This window comes from Phyllostomus discolor, chromosome 3, assembly GCF_004126475.2.
Source record: "Phyllostomus discolor isolate MPI-MPIP mPhyDis1 chromosome 3, mPhyDis1.pri.v3, whole genome shotgun sequence".
NCBI classification, from domain to species: Eukaryota; Metazoa; Chordata; class Mammalia; order Chiroptera; family Phyllostomidae; genus Phyllostomus; species Phyllostomus discolor.
The window spans coordinates 8477183-8504847 of record NC_040905.2 but is presented as its reverse complement, the minus strand read 5'-3'; positions in this window follow the sequence as shown (position 1 = coordinate 8504847).

Here is a 27665-nt window from a genome sequence, read left to right as displayed (position 1 = left end):
CAGCCTTCAAAAGGTTTCAAGCTGTTGTTCAAGATATTAAAAATATGTTTCCCAGATCTTTATGTGCCCCTGTAAAACAATGAGCTTATTAATGCAATGGACAAAATAACTAAAAAGAAACCACAGGCACATTTCTTCTAATTTATTTTTTCTAAAAGTTGTGATTTCTTCTCATTAAATTTCATCTATTCTCTGACTTCTATTATGCAAACAGAACTGTGTTATTTTAGCAAATAAACTTGGCCAAAAATATGCTAATATAAAAATTAGGAATACAGAATGCTTTCTCTTGAGGAAATATAAAAGGAAAATAATTTTCTATTAAATATCAGTTATACTATTTAATTATTACCAAACGTTAACGTGAATTAGTTAAAAATTTTCTTTATGACCTTAAACCATATTACCAAAAAGAATATAAATAAATGGAACTGACATGAAAATAATTTTAAAACTAGTAATTGATGAGTTTCTCATGTGAAAACCATTTTATAGTGATGATTAAGAGGAAAATACTAAGTAAAGTCATTATAAGCATTCCCCCAAATTTATATTAAACCTAAATGAAAAACTCCTGGGAACTTAATAACATGTTCAGCATTTTTCTAAAAGCCAATTTAATGTTTTTCTCCTGTGTGTGTTTTTTCATAAACCTTTGTGATCTGTTCCGAGAAATTAATGAATTTCTCAAACAGATGGGGTAAATAGAGTATTCTATTCATATCCCAACAAATTGACACAAATTAATTAAACTGAGTCAGTGACACAGAAATTAACTGGAAACTCTAATGCTCCATAATATCTACCAAAAATACTAAGTAGTGTATTTGTTCTCTCACCTCTGACCTTTCGTTCAAAAGAGATGGCCAGGAACCAGTTTGTGTGGCATGACGAGGCGTGTTGCCTCAATGTAGTTCTCAATGTAACTTTTTTTAGAGGTATGTTTTTTTGAAAGATTCATGTGCCACCAATACTGCCAAACGAAAGGAGAGCAGATCCTCTGGAGAAAGCTGTTAAGTGAGCCCTGGCTGGCATGCCTCAGTTGGTTGAGCGACATCCCATAAACGAAGAGTGGAGGTTCGATTCCTGATCAGGGCACACGCGAGGCAACCAGCTGATATTTCTTTCTCACGCTGATCTTCCTCTCCCTCCCTCTCTTCCTCCCTTCCCTTCTCTCTAAAAAAATGACTCCTGGCTGGCGTAGAGTATGTCTTTGGGGAATGAATTTTTTTTAAAAAAGCTGTTAATTGAGATGATCAAGACAATCAAGACAGAATCAGCCCTGGCTGGTGTGGTTCAGGGGACAGAATGCCAGTCTGCAAACTGAAAGGTTGCCATTTCGATTCCCAGTCAGGATACATGCCTGGGTTGTGGGCCAGGTCCCCTGTAGGGGCTGTGTGAAAGGCAACCACGCACTGATGTTTCTCTCCCCCTCTTTCTCTCTCCCTTCCCCTCTGTCTCACAATAGATAAATAAAATCTTTTTTAAAAAAGACACAATCATACAGCTCTCCAGCTGCCAAGACTCCAAAGTCGTCTGGGAGTAATGAATACCCAAAGCTTCCGAGAGGTGCTGCTGGAAGTGTTTGCTCACGGGGCTCCCTGGAGAGCAGCAGGTAATGGCAGCCTGGCTCTCTCTGCTTTAGGGGAATGAGTCATTTTTAACATCTTGGGCAAAAGCACAGATGTAGATGATCCTTCTGATATTCACTGAAGGAACTGTGTCTCAGGAGGAAAAGGGTAGGGTCTGACAGCAACTAGAAGGGAAAGATCATCTGTGTTCAACCTTGTCAGGGCTGGGTTTGAACCCTGGGTTTGAACTTTACAGTTCTCCTAGGTGATGCCCCCTTTCCAGCCAAGGATTATGGGAGCATCTGAGTTCGTCAGTCTCAGACACCAGCTGGTCCAGAGAGGTTCATCCTACACCTTCCCTTCTTTAGCTTGTTGTTCTTTTTTTTTTTTACTGGTATTTCTGGAGAAAATTACTGAAAGTGTTATTCTGGACATTGATAAAACTGTGTTTAATTTTAAATAGATGCTACAGATGATTCTAGCAAGAATACCGTGACTGCCACACATGTGATTCTTAACTTACAGAATGCCTTGTGGTAATTGTCGTCTGTTCATCTTAAATGGAATTAATGAAAAAGCCATTTTGAAGAATCCACTTTTAATATTAGTAAATAGTTAAGTTGATAAATATCAATAATTAAAATAAACTATTTTTATTTGAAATCCCTTCAGGTAAATGCATACCTAGAGGGTGTATTAACTCTCTTCGTGGTAATTCAAGGTCACTATCATGCCCCCCAATGTCTGGGTAATGCTCTAAAGCATGGATTCTTCATGGTCTATGGAAAGCTGAGAGAGTGCTTTGGGGTTTGATTCCTGTGAGCATTTAAATATTTCATTATTCTGCTTGTTGTCTGACAGTTAAGTAGCCTACTTTTATTCCTTGCTATTCTGAAAGTTCTTGAATGTGGTCCTGTACTTTCTGACTAGTTTTTTGTTGTTGTTGTTATTTTAAAAATCTGCTAAAGGTTAGAATAAGACATGGTCAAATTTAGTAAGACTATGTGAACCAAGAATGACTGAGTTCTGAGGAAAACCTGAGGAGGTATCTAAGGAAAAATGTGTGTTTAGTACTTAGTATTTGGCATATAAATGGGCTATTTTTTGTTTATTCTTAGCACACCAGCAACTTTATCTGCCCAGATAAGAAAAGTTCCAGGACTGTGACATATTACTGCATTCGTTTATTCTACTGGTATTAGACTTCTCCTGTATATTTTTCTAATCTACCAATAATGTTTTTGTTTCCTAGAGCTGGATATTTTACTTTCATTTTTGATCATTTTTTTTTACTAATAGTTCCGCTCCTAATAGGACCCGTAAGTTCAGTGAATATGTGAAAGGGAGCCCTGGCTGGCATAGCTCAGTGGATTGAGCACAGGCTGTGAACCAAAGTGTCGCAGGTTCAATTCCCAGTCAGGGCACATGCCTGGGTTGCAGGCCACGGCCCCCAGCAACCGCACATTGATGTTTCTCTCTCTCTCTCTTTCTCCCTCCCTTCCCTCTCTAAAAAATAAATAAATAAAATATTTTTTAAAAATATGTGAAAGGGAGAAAGTCTCCAAAACTGTGATTTCCGTCTCGAGAAAATAAAGCTTTGTTCTAAACATTCACTCTGCGGAATGACTACCTATTGTCATCCAGTGATTAATCGGCAGGGCACCCAGAGGAAAACCCATCTGAGCTTTATTCTTGTCTGAGACACAGGTGAAAACGTCCCACCACAGCTGTGAGTCAGACTGACTTATCGCTCCCCTCTGTTAGCAAACATGAGCTCACCGGTCACATATGAGCAGGTGCTGATTAACTTGTTTCTACAGCTCCGGAAGAATCAAATCTGTGACTCAGTTTATAAATTTGACAATATAAATTGCAAGGCAGTTTTATAAGTCCTTTGTTCATTGACCACTAATAATTTAACGCCAAACCACTTTTAAAGAAGACTTTGGTAACTGCTCCAGAAGTCAAGTTTCAAATGTGCCATTTTTGAACTAGGGATGCTCTAGAATTCACTGTAAATGTCCAGGCCTCTCTCTATATAACCCCAATTTCTTTGCTTTCTCTTCTAAGAAAAACTAGTTATCAAAAGCCATCTCTTTTCCTTAGGTTGCGCTTCCTTATCCCCTAAACAGCCGAAAGAGTGAGACACGTAGGTCATTTTGTGAGTTGGTTAAGCAAGAGACAGAAATTTGTACCATGTGAAATAAACTTATAGTTTATATTTTTTTCAAAGCAGACATTATCTTTTGAAATGTTACTGTGCATTTTACACAGGGGAAAGAGGGGGAAGGGTCAAGTCAAGGACCTAGGGACAGGGACAATGGGCGTGGGAGGACTGAATGTGAGAGAAGGGGGTGGGCAGGGGAGAACAATGGAGAATAAAGGGGGACAACTGTAACTGAACAACAATTAAACAAGAAAAACAAAATGTCCAGATGGTAGTCAGAAGTTTTCTCTTCTTTGGCTCTTGGCTCATCACCTTCCATGACACAGGTCGAAATATCCGTCCCCAAATAGTTCTTCATCTTCATCCTCCAGGGAGCCTAGAGCTGGAAGTAAACCCAAAGATTGAAATCATAGTGTGGAGAAACCCACATACGTTCAAGGACAGACAACTGAGTTCCATGTGGGATGCCTACACCTGAGGTTAGGTAGAGGTAGGCGGAGACGGCGAGCATTACGGTAACAAGACTCTTCAATTCTGCTCCAAGAAGAGTTCTGCAAGCTCTCTCTCGGGCCGCCCCCATGTTGACCTGTGTTTGGCAGTAGGTAGAGGTGCTGCACTGAACAAGCTAAAGGAATAAAACCAATTCATTTGAAAAGGACATGTGCCTTGTGGGGAGAATAAAATACATTTGGGAGGTTGGAAAAGACGAGGTGGGGAGAATATACAAAAGCCTTGTAGATTGTGTCTAGCAGGAGAGAGAAAAAGAGAGTAAGAGTGAGCAGATTGATAGAGCAGCTTTTATTCTGATTGACTTTTTTTTAAGAGTAGGGTGGTGGGGTAGGGTGTTAGAAGGTTTGCTTTGTGATGTAAATATAAACCTTATTTGCCTCTTCTCCTTCAGTATACTCCATTCACAGACTCTCTTTGAGTGGGCTGTGAAGGCAGGTAGGGTGATGTTTACAAGGACAGGCTCTTCCTTGTGTAAATCCCGGGTTGTGTAAATTGGGACTCTTCCACTCTCTCTGACCTCCGGCAGGTTACTCAACATCTCTCTCAGTCAGTTCATCTAAAAATGGAAGCAATAAAAATATCCCCTTATAGGGTTTGAGCAATAAATAAATTAATTTATGAAAGATACTTAGAATAGCCCTTGGCATATATTAAAGGGCCAAAACAATTAGTAATTTTCATTTATATTTCTGTTAGCAACCTGGCTGGTGTGACTCAGTTGGTTGGAGCCTCATTCTGTAACTGAAAGGTTGCAGGTTCGACTCCTGGTCAGGGTACATGCCTAGTTTGTGGGTTTGATCTCCCATTTGGGTGTGAACTGGAAGCAACCAATTGATGCTTCTCTCTTGAATCAACGTTTCTCTCTCTTCCTTCCTCTGTCTCTGAAAAGCAATGAAAAAAATGTCCTCAAATGAGGATAAAAAAATAATTAAATCTGTCATTCACTTACAGATATTCAGTATTGGAAAGTTAGTATAACCACAGCTGAAACTGGTGAGTTTGTACATTACATTAGCAACTCAACCTCACTGACACATCAGAATGAAAGGCCTCTGAGCACCACTGAGCAGATTCTTATTTGTTAGTGAAACAACTGAGACTAGAGGTTAAAAGAGACTTGTTAAAGTTCAGGCAGCTAACTGTTATGACATCAGAACAGCGTGAGTGGCGATTGATTTGGAGGTAGGCCAGGGAAGTAGATTCACAAAACAAAGATTAGGAAGTGACTCAGACACCAGCCTGCGGTGTCCATGGCTTTATGGATGAGTATATGAGACAAATTCACACGGGCAACCGAGTCCTGTGGAGGAAAAGGGACAGCGCAGCTACCCTCTCAAGGGGAGGGTGCCTCAGAGTGGCCTGGCCATTCTCTCAAGAGGAGAGTGACCCAACTCTTGCCTTGACAGGTTTTTATTGGGTTTCAATTTACACAGGAATATAGGTAAAGTCTGTTAATCATTGTCAGGCAGTAAGGATCAAACAATAGATAGCATACGAAGAACTCTGAGGGCCTATTCTGAGTCAGGGTCTATTAGCTAAGGGCTACAAAACTTTGAGAAACAAATTCATTTCCTGCTTAGACCTTTATCATTTAATTGAGAGCATTCTTAGAAAAGCAGATTTCACAGGATTTTACCTATTCTTTCTTAGGCCTGATCACCTTTCCAGCACAGGGCTGCACTACCCTCTGTCATTGTTTCAGGCTTAAGTCAGGCAGGGGAAGTAAGGCAGCCAAGAGATTAGGAGACTTCTTGCAGACAGAATTAGGACTCAGGCTTTGTCAAAGCTGAGGGGCAAGGGTCCATCACCCCCTTTTGCTACAGTCCATCAAGTCCTTCCTTGGGGCCTTCACATGATCGTGCCTGTCTTAGCTCGTTCCCCCCTTGGGGAATCTTACCCATCATTGGCTAACCGATCAAGCATTGGGGGCCAGTTATGGATGAAGTAAAAGGAGCAGAATCGGCACCCCTGCCAGGGAGATAAGCTTTGTCTCCTTAGTGGCTTATGGTCCCAAGGTCGCTCACTCAGCCTTAGCCATGGGGGGGGTTACAGCTCCTGAAACCAGGCAGGGTGGTTCACAACAAGGAAGCTAGAGGGTCCTTAGATTAGTGAACCCTTCCAAGGTCAGACATACTCAAGTACAGAAGAATAGAGAGAAACAATGGGTCAGAAACAGGCAAGAAATCCAAGTAGGAAACACAGAGACATCAGTGACAGGGAGAACTTGAAATCGGAGCCATCCTTTGTCAGCTAGGAAGCTATTGTGGGGGTTGCGGTGAGGGAGGGGTTACCCACAGAAAGGGCAAATCCGAGGGAGGAAGACAATACAAGGAAAGGGGAGGGGGCGTGGGGTGGAATGGATGGCTGAATAACAGTGATAATCTAAACCTGTAAGTGTTTGTCTGAAAAATTCCTGGTCATAAATAAATATTTGGAAATTCTGAGGAAAATTACTTGGCAAGAAGACTACTACTCACAAGGACCTGAGCCAGTTCTTTCCTTTATCCGCCTACCACACGGCAAATGTAACACTTTGCTTCCCCATGTCAACCGACCCTAGGTTATCAAGGACAGGACAATACTTTCCACCTTACGGGGGCCCATCCGAGACCTGGGGTGTTAATTTAAATATAATGTATAGCAATACAGTATGTTAAAATTTTTCTCTTTCTATCATCTTTACAGAAAGTTTTTATCTAGAGTCATAAGCCTCAAAAAACTCAACCAGAATCTCTAACAGCTCTAAGAGTTGCCCGAATAAGACCAATAAAGCAGATTATTCCCTGTTGGGTCTTTACTGAGGATAAATGCTCGACCTCTCAGAATTCACTTTTGGCAGGAATTTTAAACTGACACTCAGAGCTTTCCATTCTAAGGCACAGGATGTACCGTCCAGGCTACCACGGGGCCCCGGGCTATCACTAACACTCCAGACTGAGATAAGAATTGCACTAACCGTAACCTTTCCAATTTTAGACTTTAGTGGACTTTCATGGGCTACTTGTGCAGTGATTTACTGCTGGAGATAACGTACAGCCCACGCAAGTCCACTTAAAGTCCATCTGCAGTCCCTGTGGGATTACGACTTTCTTCTTTAGCTTAAATGTGCTGGCAGGGCAAGCGGGTAAGTGAAACTGGTGCACATTCCGTGCAGCTATGACACATTTGCCTGATGGAAGATATACAGGAGTTTATCCCATATCAGTTTAAAAACTATTGGCCAAAAGCTCTGAGGAGATGTTCTCTGAGTATTGGGTCTAAGACTGAATTAAAATAGTGAATGCAATCAATTATCCTTCATCTCTTGTTGCGGTTTTCTTTCTGAGATGCTAAGATAAATTTATCTAAGTTCTTAAAATAACAATCATAACAGTAATAAACCCAGTTTTCAATCCGTGAGTAAAAAGTTCATGACTACAACGGACCCTCGGTGACTACACTTGCGGGAGAGTTTGAGGGTCCCCTCTCTTGTGTGACTAGTGTAGCGTGACAACAGGTCCCCACTATTGCATTCTCTGGCTGCCACTTCCCAGACCAACGTCTAGGGTAGTTCAGGTTCTCCTCAAAGGACTAGTCCCCCACATTGCCTACTTCAAAGAAAAAGAGATTGGGAAGCTTCAGGCTCTATAGCAATGGGAAGGAAGGCAGAAAATAGCAAAGGATGACTTTCTCTCATTCTGGACGTGGAGAGAGAATGTTCTCTGAATATAAAGAAGAAAGAAGTGTGCCATGGTACACTCTTTATTTTGTTTCATTTTAAATTATTTTATTTTATCTTAGCATCCTGGAATTACAAAAGCCAACCCACTCAACTGTTGCCGAGTTCTGGAGGCTGACTGAGCCTCTCTCCTAACTGTTTAGAGTAGTATGTGTAGTTTGGATAAAACTGGCATTGTGAAAATTATGTTAAAATGGATATACTGTGCGTTTCATGCAAAAAAAGGATCACATTTGTCTTTTTGACTTCCCTATTCCCAATTCTTAGCAAAATACCTGGAACATAATCAGTAGCCAAAATATATACCCTTCCTTACTGGAGAATGGAAGGTATGGCTGACATTTATTTACAACATTCGAAATCAACGATTTACAAAGTATTTTACATTTTACAAAGTGCTTTTCACGTATTGCATTCTCAGATGTATGCTCCACTGGAAAATGAAGCATTATACGGGGTATGTTCCTTGAAACCTTGAGAAGACCCAACGTCCGTAAGAAATACAATTTGGAAGTATTTAACACATTGTATGCAGGAAACGTATTTGTACGTTTTACGTTGACTGGTAGTAGAGTGCGCAATAAAAACTACCCTCAAACAATGTGTTAATTGTGGTTTAGCAAGGATTTCCTCATTGTAAATGGGGTGGGTCCTTGAATGTTGAGATTCCACACCTCAATCTTCCTCAACCCTCCCATTTTTGGTATAAAACCATGTAAATGAACTCCAGTTGGGAATCCCCCATGATGATAGGTTTTCAGTCTGCCTGGTGGGCCCACCAAACACTGCGGATGATTCAGGGAGGCATAAAGGGAGGTAACATGGATCCATGTCCACTGGTCTCTGTCCTTGACCTAGTATAATCTTTGATTTTATGTTTCTGGTTTGGTATGAAACAAAGGAGGAAATGACCTTGTATCTGCGTGGTCATTCCATCCTGTTCTCAAACCTAAATTAGCTTTTATGGTCTGGCCTGGTTCAAATGGTCAAAGTATTCCAATGTGGACAGTTTCTCTTTTCCCTTAGTTTATAAAGCTATTTCTTGATGGGATCTTCAGGGCAATAAACGTATAGTTTGTATATTTGATGCAAAGAATTTTCAAATTATTATCAAATATGTATAGGTCATCTTTTCGGAACAAGTCAATTCCTGCTAGGAAGTGTGAAGAAGAGAAATGAAAAAAAAATGCAGTAGTTATGGGCTGAATTGTGTTCCCTCCCCACAAGACCCCAAATTTATGTGTTGACATTCTAACGGAGGCCTAGCACCTCAGAACATGGCTGTGTTTGGAGACAGGATTGTCGCAGGTACTTACGGGGATTAAGTGAAAGTGTGCTCACTGAATTGGGCTCTAATCCATGATGCCTTAATCTAAACCTTGTAGCTTCCAGAACTGTGAGAAAATAAATTTCTGTGATGTAATCAACAGTCTATAGTACTTCTTTATGGCAGCCTGAGCAAACTGGTATCACTTCACTTATGATTCTCATTCACGAAGATGTTACACTTAATTCTACATCCATGGATATGAGATGAAAATATGAATAAAATTTAAGCTACTTAGCATTTAAAATACACACCTAATAAAACAACATTTATGTTCAATAGCTTCCTTCTGGTAGCATGAGAGAGTTATTTTTTGCTGTTACCAAAAAACAGATCACTTGCACAGTAACTTTATGCTTGTGCACAGAAAGTGCTGAACATGATTTCTGGAAGATATAATTTAGTAAGTGTTACTCCTTTTCTCCTCTCTTTCTCTCCTGCATGGTTTTCTAAAATGTCAGCATGTAGACAGAACCTGGGAAAAATAAAGTAGCTAATATAAATTATCCTGAAGCTCTTGTTAAGTTCCCTTTCAGTGACCCCGTAAACACTTCCAAATAGCTAATGCTCTTAGATTTGCTCACTCAGCCAACAGCTCTTACCACTGAGATGTTATCATTCCCCAGCCACATTGCTCTTGACCTTCACTTATCTACATGCTCTAGTGCCCAGTTTTTCAGGGATCTGCTCTGTTACCTTACGCCATAGCTTTTCCATCCTCATATAGGTGTGTTGGTTCCTGCATGCTGATGACTTCATTCCCCAGATAATTATAACAACGCATATTGTAATTTTTTTGTAATGCAAAAATTAAATGACACTTTAGTTCCATCTATAATGGTGAAAAAAGATACTTTGGAGTGAATCTTTTGTCATTTATAAAATCATCTTCAGCTAACAATTTCTTGAATACCTATATGCATTAAACATCGAATTTCAATGCCCATTTCATGAATGTTCTGCAATTTTACAAGGGGAGGAAAGCTTTCAAGAGATGGAGGAGTCGGCCCTAGATCACACGGTTGGTAAATAGCCAAACTGACATTCAAACACAAACTCTGACCCAAGTTCATTTTTTAATCATTATTATGTTACTCTACTGCCTTTCATTTTGATGTCCCAGTGCATTTATAAATACTAGTGGAAATCAGGGGAAGGAAAAGAGAAAATTTAAAAACTCCATGTATTTATTTTCTTTTCTATATTCCGTTCCCTGTTCAGTACTTGCGTCCCCAGGGAGAAATACAAAAATTGGTTGGGAGCCCAAGAATGTGGCAGGAAGTAGCAAGCATCAGGCTGGCTGTGGTCCTCATGAGGTCCTGGGTGCTGCCCTAGGAGAAGTGCTGCCTAAACAGGCACCGAGTTACTATCTGGAAAGCACTTTATTTTATTTTTTTATGACACAAATATTTTATTTTAAAAATTTTTATTGTATCTTTTCCATTACCATTTAGTCTCCTTATACTCCTCCCCTCCAATGACCACACTGTTGTCCCTGACCATGAGTCCTCTTTCCTTTTTGCTCGACATCTGCATCCCCTACCCTCCCACCCCCCTTACCTGTCATCTTCTCCCTGTCTATGAGTCTGTCTCTATTGTGCTTGCTAGTTCTGTTTGCTCATTAGATTCCACATATGAGTGACATCAAGCATTTTATAAACAAACCCCTATTTATATTCCTTCAGTCAAACAAATCTCATCTACATTTCATCTTAACACTTTGCTTATGCAGAAGAATAAGCTACCTTAGTCAGAGAGTATATGTGTTCTAAAGAATAGAAGAAAACGTGTGCATAGACTTTTCCTCTGGCCACAACATGGCGGATTTTTCTGTAAGTTATCCTAAAGGAAGTAAAAATGACACAACTCGAGAGTAAAGGCATACCTGACAAATGCACTTCTGGTTTCAGGCAGGGACAATAGCCCACCATGTCTGAGGTGCATAAAGAACGAGTTGGCAATGCTTAACCCTGCAGTTACTTTTTTTCCCTAGAAAACCTCTTTTAGGGAAAAAAATGTCTATTCAGAAATTCCTTGATAGGATTTTATAATCTAAGCTTCCAAATACAGTTCCAAAGAGAAGGCTATGCCCCAAAGGAAAAAGAGTGCATTTTACCAGTCAAAAATCAATTACTAAATGTTTTGGAAAATACTATCAGTCAATAAATTCTATTAAATATTTTTCAGAAATACCAGCTAACCTAGGAAAAAGAGGAGAATCAAAACATGTGCGTTCTGGTTTAGGCTGAATAGTTTTATGTGTTTAGGGGCCTCAGAGTAATTATCTGTGTCTTCCGTGGGATGGACAAGGATAACCAACTGTTAAAATATTTTTAGCAGCAAAAACATTTCTCACACGGAAGCCAATATAATGTACGTTGCATATACAGATGCAGAGCTGCTCTGTCTGCAGCTGGATGGTGGGCACTGAGCTCACCTGGTCCTCTGTTCTCCCAAGCCCCCATAGAGTAGAGACTACTGTGGACCACAGTGCGAAAACCTCTCAAATTGGATCACTCCTTGATATCTGCTAGTTATGGAAATTACCTTTACTTCCCTCAAATGTGCAGCCCAACCAAATAAACAAAGGTCAATAAGAAGACCACCAAGCACATGTGTCGGGGCAAATATGATAAAGATAAGATAAGGTCACTGAGAAGGAAGAGGGAGGGGCCATGGGAGGAGGTGTCCAGAGGCAATGGTAAACAGCCTAGGACCAGATTGGCTGAGAAGATGAGCACCTCCAGAGCACAAGGAATTATGGGTGCAAATATTTAAAATAAGAGAAGGGCAGAGGCTGGCTCTCTGGCTCTGTCCCTCAAGGATGCCTAGACGATCATGCTGCAGCTGCCCACGTTTCCCAAAGGACGGCATTTTGGATGGGAAGGAGCTCTGGGCACAGCCTAGGATCAGGCTGGCCTGGAGGAAGGTGGCAGGGTTATTCTCCTTCGGGTGTCCTAGAGGGGACAGCCTCTGCGGCAGAAATCTGCCGTTCTTCCAAATTTGTGTAGCTTTTGTATCTTCTGGTGTTTTAGTTTGTAAATTAATCCTGTAGAAGATAATTAAAAACTAACAGGGGGAATCATAGGGGAACTCAGGAGTTAAAGAGTTTAGCCTCAATGGTTAAGCTTAAGTGGTTAAAGCTGTAATGAAAGAGTTAAACAGTTTAGCCTTAACTGATCGGTTTACATGACTAATGCGTGTGGAAAGCCAAAACTGTGTAGTTTTTGAATAAAGACTCCTTCCCTTTATCACCAAAACTTTGCCTCCAGAATTTTGCCTAGAGGGTGGTGGTGGGCAGCGGAACTCCACGTGCTGTTCGGTAGCAAATGCATTTAATTTCAAGTGTCAGTTCTTTCTATTACTAGTTGCTACATGATACCACTGGATCAGCAAGGGCGGGCACACTGCGGTTGACTTGGTGAATTCTTTTGTCACGTACAAGTTGCAGTCACTGCCTCTGTGCACACATTTGTGTTCCCCAACACAGTCACCTGCAGGTACTGTACCCTAATCCTCCCATCGATGGAAAATGTGCAGACACCATCATCACCAAGCCATCATTATATGAAATGTTAAGGGGACTTACCTAAGAAAGAGAAGCTCAAATGTATGAACAGTAAAATGACAACAAACTCACAGCTATGAACAAATGAACCTAAAAGAAAAGAAAAACAACCAAAACAAAAAGTAAGCAAACAACCAGAACAGGACGAGGACCAGAGAAATGGGCATCACACAGAGGGAGTTCAGTGGGGAGGAGGAAGGGAGGAATAGGGGGGAAAAGGTACAGGGAAGAAGAAGAAGAATTAGTGGCATAAAATAGACGGGGAGAGATAAAAATGGTACAGGAAACAGAGCACTCAAAGAGCTTATATGTACAACCCATGGACATGAACTGGGGGGGAATGCTGGAGGGTTAAGGGGGGGTGGAGGGGGGGATGAAGGGGGAAAATCGGGAAAATGGTAATAGCATAATCAATAAAAAATACTTAAAAAGAGAAAACATGTGGACGATAATATTGAAAAATTACAACTGGGCATTTTTCTATTCTATTCCATTGGTTAAAGTATAACTGAAAACTCGTGACATTGGATGATTCCATTCAAACTTTTCTAGTTTTCCTGGAAGTAGAGAAAACAGCTCTACCTAAGAAATTCTGATTAAATGATAAGGGAAAGAATTCCAATATAAGAGACCAAAGAGATGAAGCCAGAGAGGAAGAAAAGTGTCCAGAGTAGCCACTGTGTCCCCACCCAGCTCCTGTCCCTGGATAATTCGGTGATGTCGGACTGCATCTCTCACAGCGGAACGTGTCCGGGAAGATCCCTTGAGAGAAACCAGTCATTATAGGGAGATCACACAGAATTCGGGATTAAATTCTCATGACCGAAATCCCAACTTAGTTACTTGCCACAAATGTACTCTGATCCTTGATTTCCTCATAAGAAAATGGGTGAGCATATTAACTACCTACTTGGGCTGTTAAGAGTTTTCACAATACAACAAAAAAAGTCCGCCAAATTATAGATGAAAGGTAGATAATGTCATTGGCTTTTCTTTACGCAATCATGGAATATGTTGATTAGAAATCTATTTCACTTGAGAAATGGCGAATTTGAAGATGATTATGCAAATAAGCATTTTTGCATGAAAAAAGGTCAGGGTTGTTCTCTGCACGGATGTAAACATGTCCAGTGCCAAGTTCATAGCCAGCTTACTCGGTTCCTTGGCATCGACTCCTGTGTCTTCCCTGATACCTGTCACTGACCTAAACTTCCTCATTCCAGATAGGAAAAGATTTTGGAAAAAAGAGGGCTTAGCAAACACACAGTCCTTTCTTTCAAATGAAGCCAGGTTCTGTGAATTAAACTGAGAAGAATCAATCTATGCCCTACCCAATTTCTTCCATCCTGCTTTAAAAAGCAATAAATCATTTACTGAGAAATTTGTTTCTTGCAGAGATTATCCCTGCCCTTGGTGCACATAAATTTAGAATTGGGAACTAGATGTGAAATCTCTCATCCTGTGAAACAATTCATCAGCATACTTTGATAATTAAAAGATTACGTCAGTTCCCAAACAAACAAACAAACAAGAAACTATGCAATCCTTGCCATCAGTTATCAGGGCTGTTTTGAATTTTTTATCGGGCCCACATTTAGATCACTGACTGAGTCAAACATCTCACTGCACAGGGACAAAAATACAACAGACACTGGGGTTTAACTTACCATCCTGAGCAGAGCTGAGAAACACAGGCTGTGCTCGGGCTTACGGAATAACATCTTTCCCAGGAAAGTGCTCTGCTCTCCTGGGACGTCTCAGGCTCACGTGGCACACCCACATCTTAGGACCCCCACAGGGGAGGCAGGTCACAGTAAAGGCTCTTCCAGGCACCTGCGCTCCTCCCCTGTTTCTGGTTAGCAACACCCTTCTGGTTCCTTACACTTTTAATTACATTCTACCTCCCACAAATTCTGTATTTCTGCTCCGAAATCTTCAATGGAAAATTGGGAGTCCCTTACAATATATGAATCCATAGTCTACAACTACCCTTTCACGTGGAGTTTTTATGTGCCATTGTCATTTGAGTGTACTAAGGGATACTACTTACGTCCACCACTGGGGACAGGAGGCCCCAGGGGTGTGGCCCAGCGCTCCTGGGAGATTCCAGAGCTGCTTCCTACCCTGCCCTCACTTCGCACGTAACATGCACCTGTTTCCGGTTGCTTATAGGAGACTGTTACCATCAGTCATGATTCCCCACTTGTTGGCTGCTTATAAGCCACCCAAACTGGTATTTCTGGGAAACCCTCCCAAAACGTGTATGTGCTGCAAAATTATTCTCGGGAAAACATTTTCCATTGAGTATCCGGGAACTGGGTGTTTTCATAAGTTCTGCTAAGGGTCTCACCAGCTCTCTGATGCTTGGAACTCTTCCCCCAAAAAGGGAGGTGTTGGAAAACAATGCCAATTCGCCTACTGATCTTACAGTTTGGGGTTTGCCCACTGCTCTCAGCATTTCCTTCGCAGAGTCCATGACTGCATGGGTCCTTCACAGGGCATGCTAGCATCGTGGTAGGCAGAGTAACAACACCCGTCACCTCCCCCAAGATGGCCACATCCTAATGTCCGAAACCGGTGAATAGGCTACTTTACATGGCAAGAGACTCTGCAGATTAAATAAAGGATTTTGAGGCGGGGAGATTGTCCTGGGTTACCTAGGTGGGCCCCATGTAATCAGAGGGTCCCTGTAAACAAAAGAAGCAGAGGGGAGAGTCAGAGCGAGAGGAGCAGAGGCCTTGGAGCGATATGACTGCTGGACCTGAAGATAAAAGGGGTCACAAGCCAGGGAATGCAGGCCACTTGTAGAAGCTGGAAAAGGCAGGCATGGCTTCTCCCTAAAGCTTCCAGAAGGAGTGCATCCTTCCTGCGTTTGGCATGTTCCTGGGCCTCATCCTAGTCTCTGGCAAAGATCCTGGAGCTTCTGTAGAGACTATGCTTGTCTGTGAGTAAAGGAAGAAAGAAATGATATCCCCAAGTTCTGTCAAATTGAAGGCTCCGGCATTCCTCACTGCTGTCTTCATTCTACAAGACCCATATTCTGAGACCTCTGTGAACTCAGACCCACACCGTGTGTGTCAACGTTTCTGCCTCCCAGTCTTACCACTCCCGCTCCGTGGAGCCAGTCTCATGCCTCTTTCCACCCACGGCACTGGGCGCCGTGCCCTGCAGACAGCAGCACGCATATTTCTCCATCAATGATTGTGACAATAACGGCCGAGGCTGTGTGATAAGAGAACTATGTGATTTTGTCGCTTGTCAGGTGAACAAAGAGGAAAATAGAACAGATCGGTTAGGATCCAACCAGGAAAACAGAATCACTTCCAACATCTAAAACAGAAGGGGCATTGGTTTAGTGACATCAAGACTCCAACCAAGAGGATGGTGGGGAAGCCCTCAGATCAGACACAGCCGAAGCTGCTACCACTTGTAAGCTGGGACAAAGGGAAGAGACTGGGTTAGTGGAAGCCAGAGGCTTGGCTCACACAGAGGGAGCTGGAGGGCGGGGGGCGCTTGTTGGGCAGGAGCTGTAGTGGGAGAGGCACAGGTCCATGGGACGTGCTCGGGGAGGCAAAGGGAGCAGCGAAGAAACGCTGGACACCTCTCCCTGCCCTCACCCTCCAGTCTCCTCGTCATGCCTCCCACTGACCCGACTCCCCCACAAGCTCCCTGACACATGAATGAGCAAGATCATCCTGGGCCCCCCTAGAATCCAGACTACATCCTAGGGTCAGGCAGGGAGCAGGATAAGCAAGGGATCTGAGTTCAAACCCACCAAGGAACAGCACACAGAGGGAAGTTATTTCAATGCCTTCGTATCTGAACACGTGTAGTAAATACAGAGAATCTAACTGCCTCTTTATTGGTTTGTAATTCACCTTTAGTAGAATGTTTAAAACAATCTTAATAGCCATCACCTATGACAAAGTCTTAAAAAAACTATAATAAATGAACATGCAAATGCGAATCCCAAGGCACATCTCTTCAACGATGGAAAGCCGTCAAAATCGCCTGTTATTTAAAGTCAATTGGAAAGCCCTCAAAATCACCTGTTATTTAAAGTCAATTGGAAACTACTTTACAACTCTCTGCACTCCTAGTCTGAGTGCTGTGCTGGGACATGTATCTCCTAGAGTAAATACGAGAGAAAGGTAAACCGTGCCAAATCAAAGGAACAGAGGGAATCACAGCCAAAACCAACGGCCAGAGGCGTACGTGCCAAGAGCTTTGCCTAAAGTGTGCACTGACTTTTCCGTTGAAGACAATGCAAACTGTCATTCGGGCCATGAAGAATTGGAAACAACACCTAGAGCAAAAAAAAAAAAGATAAGAGAAAAGTAAGTAATGCCACAGAAAGTGTTCGGGATAAAGTGACAAAACACTTGCCGATGGCCTGGGTTTCGGCTAGTGGGAATTTTCCTATAAACTTCGAAGAGGAGATTACTGACGTCAAGGTCTCTTGTGTAGTCCTACAGTCCTTGTTCTTCCCCGCTGGGTGTCTGGGGGGATAAACCCAGCCCCTGATGATTCATGACCCCCATCTCAGCACTTCAGCTCCCGCGACAGCCAGACAGAAGAATAAGACATTTTTTATGAGTAATTAGCTATTTATCCCTTGAACGCATTGAGCTGGTGCTGGGAAGACTTAATTCATCACTGAAATGTTCACGACAGTTTGTCTTTTAGAGCTGGGAGAACATTTTTAAGGAGGCAAAGTCGGTCGATAAAATAATGACAAATGTTTTGTGCTAGGGAAGCCGTGTGGATTTTTCCCCATCGGCTGCTTCCTGACGGTTTCCCCATCACTGATTGCCGTTCTCCCCAACCCACCGTTTACACGGTGCTGCATCCTCGCCTTCCTCCCCCGTCACTCAGCTCTCACCCGGTATCCTCAGTGACGTCGCCACTTTCAGTCACCAAAACCTGCAGCCAGTTTTGAAACCACAGTGCAGTTGGGTCTGCGTCGTCCTTCTGGCACCGGTTGGCACTTTCCCAAGGATGTGTATTTTATTCACACTCGTTGCTGAAGACCTCTAAACATTTGAATATATTTGTTCCTAAGTGACAGGCTTTACCAGCTCTCTGAAAGGAAGAACAAGGTATATTAAGTGACAGTGTCTCCCAGTATAATTTATCCTCACATGTTTCCCATGGTTTTATGTGTTATTCCCCCCACGAGTGTTAAATAGAAAAGAATACCCCTCAGCTATCCCTGAATACATCACTAGATGTAGAATTATTTTTTATAAGCGCAGTTTGGTTGAAGGTAAGTCCCTTGGACATCCATCATTCCTGATCAAATGTGTCAGGATCAGATAAAACTTCTTTAAAAGCTACAAAACGCCCTGGCTGGTGTGGTTCAGTGGTTTGAGTGCTGACCTGCAAACCAAAGGGTCACCAGTTTGATTCCCAGTCAGGGCACATGCCTGGGTCGCAGGCCAGGTTCCCCAGTGCGGGGCACACAAAAGGCAACTACACACTGATGTTTCTCTCCTTCTCTTCTTCCCTCCCATCCCCTCTGTCTGAAAATAAATAAAATCTTTTTTAAAAAAGCTATAAAACATCATAATGATGTTCTTGAACTTATTGAGTTCCATAACTATTTTTTTAAAGTCAAAAGTGCTGGATAAGGGACACAGAGATAAGTATGACATGATTTCTACTTTCAAGTTGTTCGTTTTTAGTAGGAAAGCGATCACGTGAACAAACGCATTAACATGTGGTGTTCGGGACAGAATTTTGTCACCTCCCCGCCATCCCCAAATTCACGTCGTGAAGTCCTAGCCCTCAATATCTCAACACGTGACTGTACGTGGAGAAAGGAGCTTGAGAGAAGTGATTAGGTTAAAATGGCCCTAATCCAACCTGATTTGTGTCCAAATAGAAGGAATTTGGACAAGGAGACGCCGGGGATGCGCGAACACAGAGAAGAGCCACGTGGGGACAGAAAGAGCAGGCGGCCTCTGAGAGGGGGGCCTCCGTGGAAAGGAGCCTGCTGAGACCTTTACCCGGGTCTCCCAGTCCCAGGGCTGAGAGCACCTGCCTCTCTGTCTGTTGTCAAGCGCCCGGGCTGTGAGTTTTGTCAGCACAGCCCCAGCAAGCTAGTACGTAGGTGAGCCCCACGACCGACGGGGGTAAGGAGATGATGCTGTAAGGGAATTAGAGGGGGCCTTAACGTGGTTCGCCGTGTATTCTAAAGGCCAGGAAGAAAATTTCCTCTACATCACACGCCATGTTATCCGGGCACTTTCTGTGGAGTATGTCCAGGTGTCAGTGGAAATTCATCTCTGTGTGTATACGCACGCATACACAAGTATACCGTAATTCAGATGGATGATTTTTAAGATAGTGAGCTGAAGACAGCCAGGAGGCAGAAAACCCAGAAGACTGTTAGGCTTGGCTAGTGGCATTTGGAATCTGAATGTACGACCAGGGCTGCACAAACGGAAGTTGAGAGAACTGATTAGCGTTTGCAAGGTCTTATGTACAGTTACATGAGAAAAGATGAAAGAATGATTTTAGAATCAACCTTTCGGTTGATTAGGTCTGTGACAAACACGGCAATTCTTTAAACAGCTACCACTAGGATAACATTTTTTCCACCCCCGGGCAGCTTCCTGATTTGCATTTGAACTCCTTCAACACTTACCACTCAACTTTTCCCCATTGAAACAAGCAGGGCTGCTCTCTTGGTACAGAGGGAAAAAGGAGGAGGTCCTTCAGACGCAAGGGTAGCTTACCTTAGCCCTCCAGGTCAATATCAGAGAGACCCTGCACCCCACAGGTGCTCAGACCCTCGCGGGAAAGGTGCAGGCCGGTGACCTGGACCTCCTGCTGCCTGGGGCTGGAGCAGAGGCATTAAGGTAAATGCCCAGCACCGTCATGAAGAAAGTGAAACGTGCCATCAGCACCCTCTGGTTTCCCTTTGCTGGGCTCCCAAACTCTCCCCAGGCACCCAAACATGTTTTGCTGCTGCCTAACTTTGCAGAACTCCTGAGCCTGCCTGTGCCACCCACCGTGCTGAGAAATTCATTTGCTGAAAAGTATTTTGCTTTTCTAGAAAATACTTGATCCGAACAAAGTAATGGGTAATGAGGTCATTATGGCAGATAGTCACAAGGCATCACTGTAACAGAGGCATTGTCTTTAATCCAAAGATGTGGGCATTCAGTGATGGTGTTGAAGCACTGTGAGAGGTCAGCTCGGGGTCACTAAAGCAGGGGCAAGGCAAGGAGTAGGACTGTGCTAGGCTGCTGCTGGGTCAGGGGGGGCAGGGGAGAAGAGGGGGTGAGGGAGGGGGGAGGGGGAGAGGGGGCGGGGGAGGGGGGAGCGGGGTGGGGAGTACTGGCACCAATACTCCACCTGGAGGGAGACAGGGATCACCGCCAGGCTAGAAGGTGGCCAACCGTTCCTAAGTGTTGCAGTCTGTTCTGTTCAGTTTTTCTCTCTCATTTTTAGTAGAAACCACATAAATTATTAACTCTAAGTGGACCAGATCAACCTTATGATCCACCACTAATCTACAATTGAAGATATATTTTTTAAAGATTTTATTTATTATTTATTTTTAGAGAGGGAAGGGAGGGAGAAAGAGAGAGAGAGAGAGGAACATCAATGTGCGGTTGCTGGGGGTCATGGCCTGCAACCCAGGCATGTACCCTGACTGGGAATCGAACCTGTGACACTTTGATTCGAAGCCTGAGCTCAATCCATTGAGCTACGCCAGCCAGGGCGGAAGATATTTTGAGGCAACTATTTCTGCCTTTACTCTCAGAAGACAATGAGTATTTTGCACCAGGAGAATCAATTAAGAGTAGTAGAGAAGTGAGAAGGTGCGCAAGTGAGTGTATAGTTTTCTATCGCCCACTCACTAAAGGTGTTAGCATTGCACAAGTCACTTGTGCTTTTGGAATTTGAGTTTTATTTTGTTGTAAAATAAAAGGGTTTCCTATAACTTTATGTGATCTTATGATTCCAACTAATGTGTCACAGTGGAACTTGTGCTCAAGATGGTTTGTGAGTTTTTGTTTCCACTTATAAAATTTAACCTAATTGAATATATTAAGCTTTTAAAAAATATTAAATATATCTTTATCCTGTTTGGATATTTAAATGAAAACCTGGCCCAATCTTGCAAACTAAAATTTCATACTATAGGAGGAAAATTAAGGTCATTAAAGAGATCTTAGCCCTGGCTGGCGTAGCTCAGTGGATTGAGTGCGGGCTGCGAACCAGAGTGTCCCAGGTTCGATTCCCAGTCAGGGTACATGCCTAGGTTGCAGGCCATGACCCCCAGCAACCCCACATTGATGTTTCTCTCTCTCTCTCTATCTCCCCCCCTTCCCTCTCTAAAAAATAAATAGATAAAATCTTTTAAAAAAAAGAAAAGAAATCTTGCACATTTTACAAATAGAAAATTTACTCCTGAGAAATTAGACATGCCAGGTCAGACTATGCATACTTGATATATTAACACAGATAAGAAACAAAGAATATTCATTGTTTAAAAAAGGTTTCAGAGGAAAAAAAACAAGTATCTATGAATCAAAAACAAACAATAAAACCAATTTTAATCCTGGGAATAAAAAATATTTTTAACATTGAAATTTTAAAGAGTCAATGAACCAGAAAAAAGAAAAGAAAAAACCCTAGAGAAATGAAGAGATAATTAGTAAACTGAAGGAAATAAAGAGAAATAAAAATATGTGTTTAAATTTTGAAAGTAGAGTTAAGAAGCATGGATGCCACAGTAAGAAGCACCTACACGTGCCTAAGGGGAATTTTAGAGTTTCAGAAGAGAGACATAATAAGACTGCAACACTAAGGAACACTTAATGTTTTTAAAGAATTTTTTCATTTTCCACTGCGTTATTTTTACATTTTAATTTTCAATTACTGTTTCTATTCGACATTATCTTATATTAGTTTCAGATGCCCAGCATTGCAGTTACACAATTATATAACTTATAAAGTGGTCCCCCCGATAATACGAGTGCCCGGCTGGTACCACACGTGGTTATTCCAATGTGATTGATGGCAGTGCCTCTGCTCTGCCAAGGTGTTTCCTCAGAAGGAAGGTGGGTATCAAACGTCAGGAAGCATAAATAAAATAAATCTACATCTAAACATATTGCAGTGAAATTTCAGAACAACAAAGAAAAGATAAAAATAGTAAAAGTTACCTCTAAAATAGCATTTTCTAACAAAATAATGTTATCAACAAACGAAGGGCAATTCAATGGACCGCTGACTTCTCAATACCGACAACAAACATTGAGGGGAAATATCAGTCCCCCTAGAATTCTATAGCCCGTTCGAATTCTCACGGCAAAATCGAAACATTTCAGACAGAGAGAGGCTGAGGAATTTTGGACCCCACAGAACTGCACTCAAAACAATGACTACAGCAAGAGCCATAAACTCAAGCAAAGAAAAGTAAGAAGCACAGTTAAGTATTTTTAGCATAATAAATAATTACTATGGACAGCTTAACATTTTTTGCTTTTATAAAATTAGAGTCAAAATTGTAGACATGCAATAACATTGTCATAACTATGTGTGGCGCCTGCTGGGCACTGGGAATATCAGGGAGGCACTCTGTAAAGTATGTGTTGTCTAACCACTATGCTGTATGCCTGAAACTAATCAGAGTAATATTGAATGTAAAATGTAATTGAAAAATATTTTTTTAAAAGTAAATTAAGGAAGGATGACCTTTTGGGAAAGACAGACTTGTCTTTCTTTCTTTACAAAATAATGTAAAACGTTACCATTTCTTTAATTTTTAACACCAAAAATCAATGACTGGCCAATGTATATATTTTATTATGAATATACATGCAACAAAATTCTAGATGTGGAGGGTGGGATATAGAAGAGTTCAGAGGTAGTTGCTAAGTTCAGGTCTTCCTCTAGCAGAAAACAGAGACACTGAGTATTTTAGACTTAAAAACAAAATATATCAACAGGATAAGAAAAACATATTTTTTGTATTGGAGTAAACTAATTTTAAACACCCTTTTACATTTATTTTTTATGGATATGTAACTAAGGGCATTTTAACATTCTTTAGTGAAATGATACATTTTTCTATTCAGAGATCAATGGTATAACTGAAATTTTAAAAAAATCTCATCAGAGGTATAGTAAAAGTGGCCTAAGTACATGGACATTTTTAGAGCAAGATACTTTCATCACCTACTCAGAAAATATTCACGAACAAACAGGCCTCGTCCGGTCAGAAACAGGCTCCCCCAACCCAAGCACCCGAGTGACCACAGGCAGGGTTCTGGATCTTTCTGACGCTCAGTTCATTCATCTGTTATCAGGAGTAACAGCGTTTACCTTGCCTCTGTGAGAGTGCAAAAAATAATTTCCTTCCCATCTTTCTAAGTTTCTCAGTCTGGACTAATGATCAAATCAACATGAGACAGGTTAACAGAAGAAAATGTCCCATTGAATGTATGTACATGTTGGAGTTTCTGTAAGACTATGAGACCCACGGACAAATCGGGCCGTTGTTGCTTCCTCACCATTCTGGTCTAAGGAGGCAAGGGTCTGGGACTTTGAAAGGGCGGTAGGCAACCCGCAGGCAAAGGAGGAGGAGCAAGCACATGGTCAACCGAGTGCTTGCTCTCACGGAGAAACGATGGGACGCCGAGGGGCATCTAACCCACCGACGTGCTGGGGTCCTCCCCATCCGCCACACGTAATTCACACGTGCCGGGGTGAACACGCTACAGTCCCCTTCCTGAAACGCATTTTTCTATTGGAATTCCTTTAGGCAGGCGAGGGGGAGGGTCAACATTTCTTTCTGAGTCTTTTGTTTCTTAAAAATAACCAGCTTGAGATGAATACCCCAAAAGGCATGTTTTAGGGTGGCAAAACTGTGGCCCCCTTCACGTGGTTGTAGGGGGAAGATTTGAGGTAAAGTCTGTGAAGTTCCCAGCACATGGCAAACATTCAGTAAATGGAAACAAGTGTTGTTTTTATTAATAACAAGCACAGGAACCAAATAACACTAGCGAACACACGGGACCTAAGTGGAGCCTTAATGTGCGTGCATTTAGTGGGCTGCAGAGAGAGAGAGAGAATGGGGAGGAAACTCAAAGGGAACCACCAGCACCAAGATATCCCCTGATCTGTGTCTCACGCGTGGAGTATGCACTTTACTTCCAAAAGTAATTAATATAGAAAGTGTCGATAAGTGCCAGATTAAAATGCTTTACCATTGGCCCTTTTTTTTTTTTTTTTTTAGTCCTCCACTCAAATGGACTGACAAATGTGATCTGAGCTCACCGCTGTCTTCAAGTCGGATGGGACCCTCTGGGACTGAATCAGCGCAGCTGCGAGCCTCAGAAATGTGTTTCCAGGGGGATTGTGCACAGGTGCCTGCCCCTGGTGGTTCGACCAGGTGTCCTCGCGAGTGGCTCTGCGACAGTCTTTGACCTCAGAAACAATGCCTCGTTCTTTCCACAGAGACTTCTTATTCTAAATTGTGTTGCTGATGTTTTTGCTTCCCAGAGGAGTATGGAGAGAATTTTACCGCGGCCTCTGAGGCAGTCTTTGGGAGGCAGGCATTTTTCACTAGTTTCATGATGTGGGCAAGAGGCATAAATCAACCTGATAAATACTCTCTTTGGGCAAAGGTGAGGGCCAGGGGTGGTGTGAAAACAAATTGCGTCTGTAAGGGAAAGAAGGATTTTACAGTGCAGAGCTATTCATATTTCAAGATGAAGGGTGTGTTCCCTTGCCATACTTGCATGAGAACTCGGAACTCTGTCTCTCTGTAATTTACTGCATGTCCTCAAACATCCCGGTTGTGGATTTGATGGTTTCAAAGTGATTAATACCAGAACTTTGCTTTTTTTTTTATTCATTTGATGTATTTGTTACGTCGATGTGTTGTGTATAGACTAAAAAATCTTGCTGAAAAATCAGTGGCATGAAAGTTAATTAGAAGAAGCTTCGGATGGCACAGATGTTCATCTGGGAACATTGATGCATTTTTCTGCTTAATATAATCAAAGAACAGTGGACAATCTAGTCAGGAACAGCATGATAAGATACCAATTATAACCAGATTTTTTTTACGTAAGCAAAATATGGTTCCTCATGAGACTGAGTAACAGTCTACCATTGAAAAGTAAGTTTAGATGAAACGATATAGCAACTGGCACAGAGGAAGTGGTGATACTCTCAGATGAAACATTTCCGTGCTGGGGCTGTGTAATGGGTACATGGGGTTCACTGCACTGGTCTATATTTGTGTATGTTTGAAATGTTATTCAATATACAAGTGTTTAATATGATGTTTAGAATGTTTCCACCAACATTAGAACATGTTTATGATATGGTAAAAAAAATACAAAGCAGGTCACCAAATGATAAATGCAATATAAAGTTACTTATATAGAGGAAAGACAAAAACAGTTCAAGGTATTTATAAATAACAGTTGACTCTTGAAACAACCTAATGAGTTGATTATTTCTCTATCTAATTATCTATAAATGTTATAAAAGTAACCTAAAGAGTACAAGATATATTTGAAAGCATTAAAAAAATTCAGAGTGGCCATTAATCATGAAGCCTGGGAGAATGCACCCACATATTGATACGAAAAGTCAATATTAGAAAAGAAAACACAAGTCAGAAACTTCCTCGATCACCTATTGCCACACAAGCAGTACACAAAATGATCTTTGTTCAAAAAGGTGCGGCAGGGACCCAGGTTTAACCTTGCGGTTCAGGCCCGGAACCCAGGATGAGTTCAGTCACTTTTAATTTCCGTGCTTTGGACAATTTACTTAATCCAAGTTTTAATTTTATAATATACAATTCCACAATTATGCAACTGTACACTTAATGCTAGACCATATCACTCATTGATTTTTATGAAGAATTAATGAGATAATCTATTCAAAGCACTAATTCCAGGGTCTTACATGTAGTTGTTAAAAACATACTTTACTTTTGGCCTGGCTGGCATAGCTCTGTGGACTGAGCACGGGCTGCAAACCAAAGCATCGCAGGTTCGATTCCCAGTCAGGGCACATGCCTGGGTTGCGGGCCACATCCCCAGTGGTGAGCCATGTGAGAGGCAACCACACATTGATGTTTCTCTCTCTCTCTTTCTCCCTCCCTTCCCCTCTCTAAAAATAAATTTAAAAAAATAAAATCTTTAAAAAAACATACTTTACTTTCTTCTGATGTAATATTAATTATTTTATCTCTTGCTAAGACTATTTAATGTGTACGATACTTTTACATAGTAACGAGGAGCACTAACCAGTGTTCATAATGTTATTAATGACCAGTCTCTTACACTTCCCTAAATAATACAGATTGCATGTAGTAAAATAATTTATTAAGACATTTAAAAATATTAGGAAGACTAGGGAAAAAATCTCACGTAATTGATGTGGTTGTTTAAAGAGAGCTGCGAATTCTTCACTACTTATTGCACTGAGAGGTGGAATCTAACCTCTTTCCACTGGAATCTCGACTCAGCAGCGTGCCTTGCTGACCAGCGGAATGGGTGGAAGTGATGCTATGGGGTTTCCGAGGCTTGATCACAGGGAGCCTGGGTGCTGCTGGCTGTGTCTCTTGGATTACTCATTCTTGGAACCCAGCATCACCCTGTGAGAAGCTTCAGCTACACAGAGAAGCTGTTACAGTACAAAAGGGGGGGCCAAGGGCAGCCAAGGCAATAGACTATTACCCAAAAGGGACCCCCCAGGTTCGTTATGTCCGCCGCCAGAGGAAAGACATCTCAATGCCTGAGATTCGTGAAAAGGAAAGGAATTGATTATTCATTTGAAATAACACAAACTAAAGTTCCCCACAAACGCACACAGTCCTCCCGGCACCCTCCACATGGCAAAAGGGAGCACTTCCAAAGCCTCATGGTTCCAACCAAGACACCAAAGCCACGTGGTCCTAAACAGATGCGTGGTCCTCAAAAGAGACACCCAATGACTGCTGTGCCTCTGTTTAAATCCCAGCACCAATCTTCCTCTGCAGCCCCATTTCCGGCTCCTCTCACAATTGGCTGCAGCTGCCAACATTCTGGACAGGTGCGGCCCTGTGGTGTGGAGCCAATTATCTCCAGGCTCTTCTGGACCCCATTACAAATCCCTATTTGGGGCTCCCCTCTTGGCTGCACCCTGTTACAAGGCCACATGTAGGAGCTTCCGTTACAATATCCACTCTTGTTGAGCTCCTAGCCAGGACCAGCTCGCGGTCATGGGAGTCAGCCCTCTGGGATGTCCACGCCAGCTGAGCCTTCAGGGGCCTCTGGCCTCGGCATCCCTCTGATGACCGTGTGAGCCATCCTACCCCAGAACGCCTCTGCCTCAACCCGGTCAACCCACAGAACTGCAGGAGGTGATCAATGTCTTAAAGCCACTAAGTTTGAGGGTGGTTTTGTCACACCAGAACACTAAATTAATTGGATTCCATTGTATTTTAAGATAAAAGAGAAATGCTAGAACAGAGAGAACTAAAGACACAATGGACTAAATGACAATCAGCATGTACTTTTTTGTTACGTAAAATTCTAGCTAGCTAGAATTCTAGCTAGCTAGCAGGGCAGCTCTGCTCTCCGAGGTGACGTGGGGGCACAATCCCTTCCATCTTCCCGCAGGCCTGGGGTGTTGGCCGTCCCTGCACCACAGGCCTGACAGACCTGTGGCCCTGCCCAGCTGCGCTCCCCCCTGCAGGAAGGCAGAGCAACTCGGCCTTTGTCTTTAAGTTGATGATGATCCATAAACTGAAGACATAAATCTGTCCATATGCCTTTGAC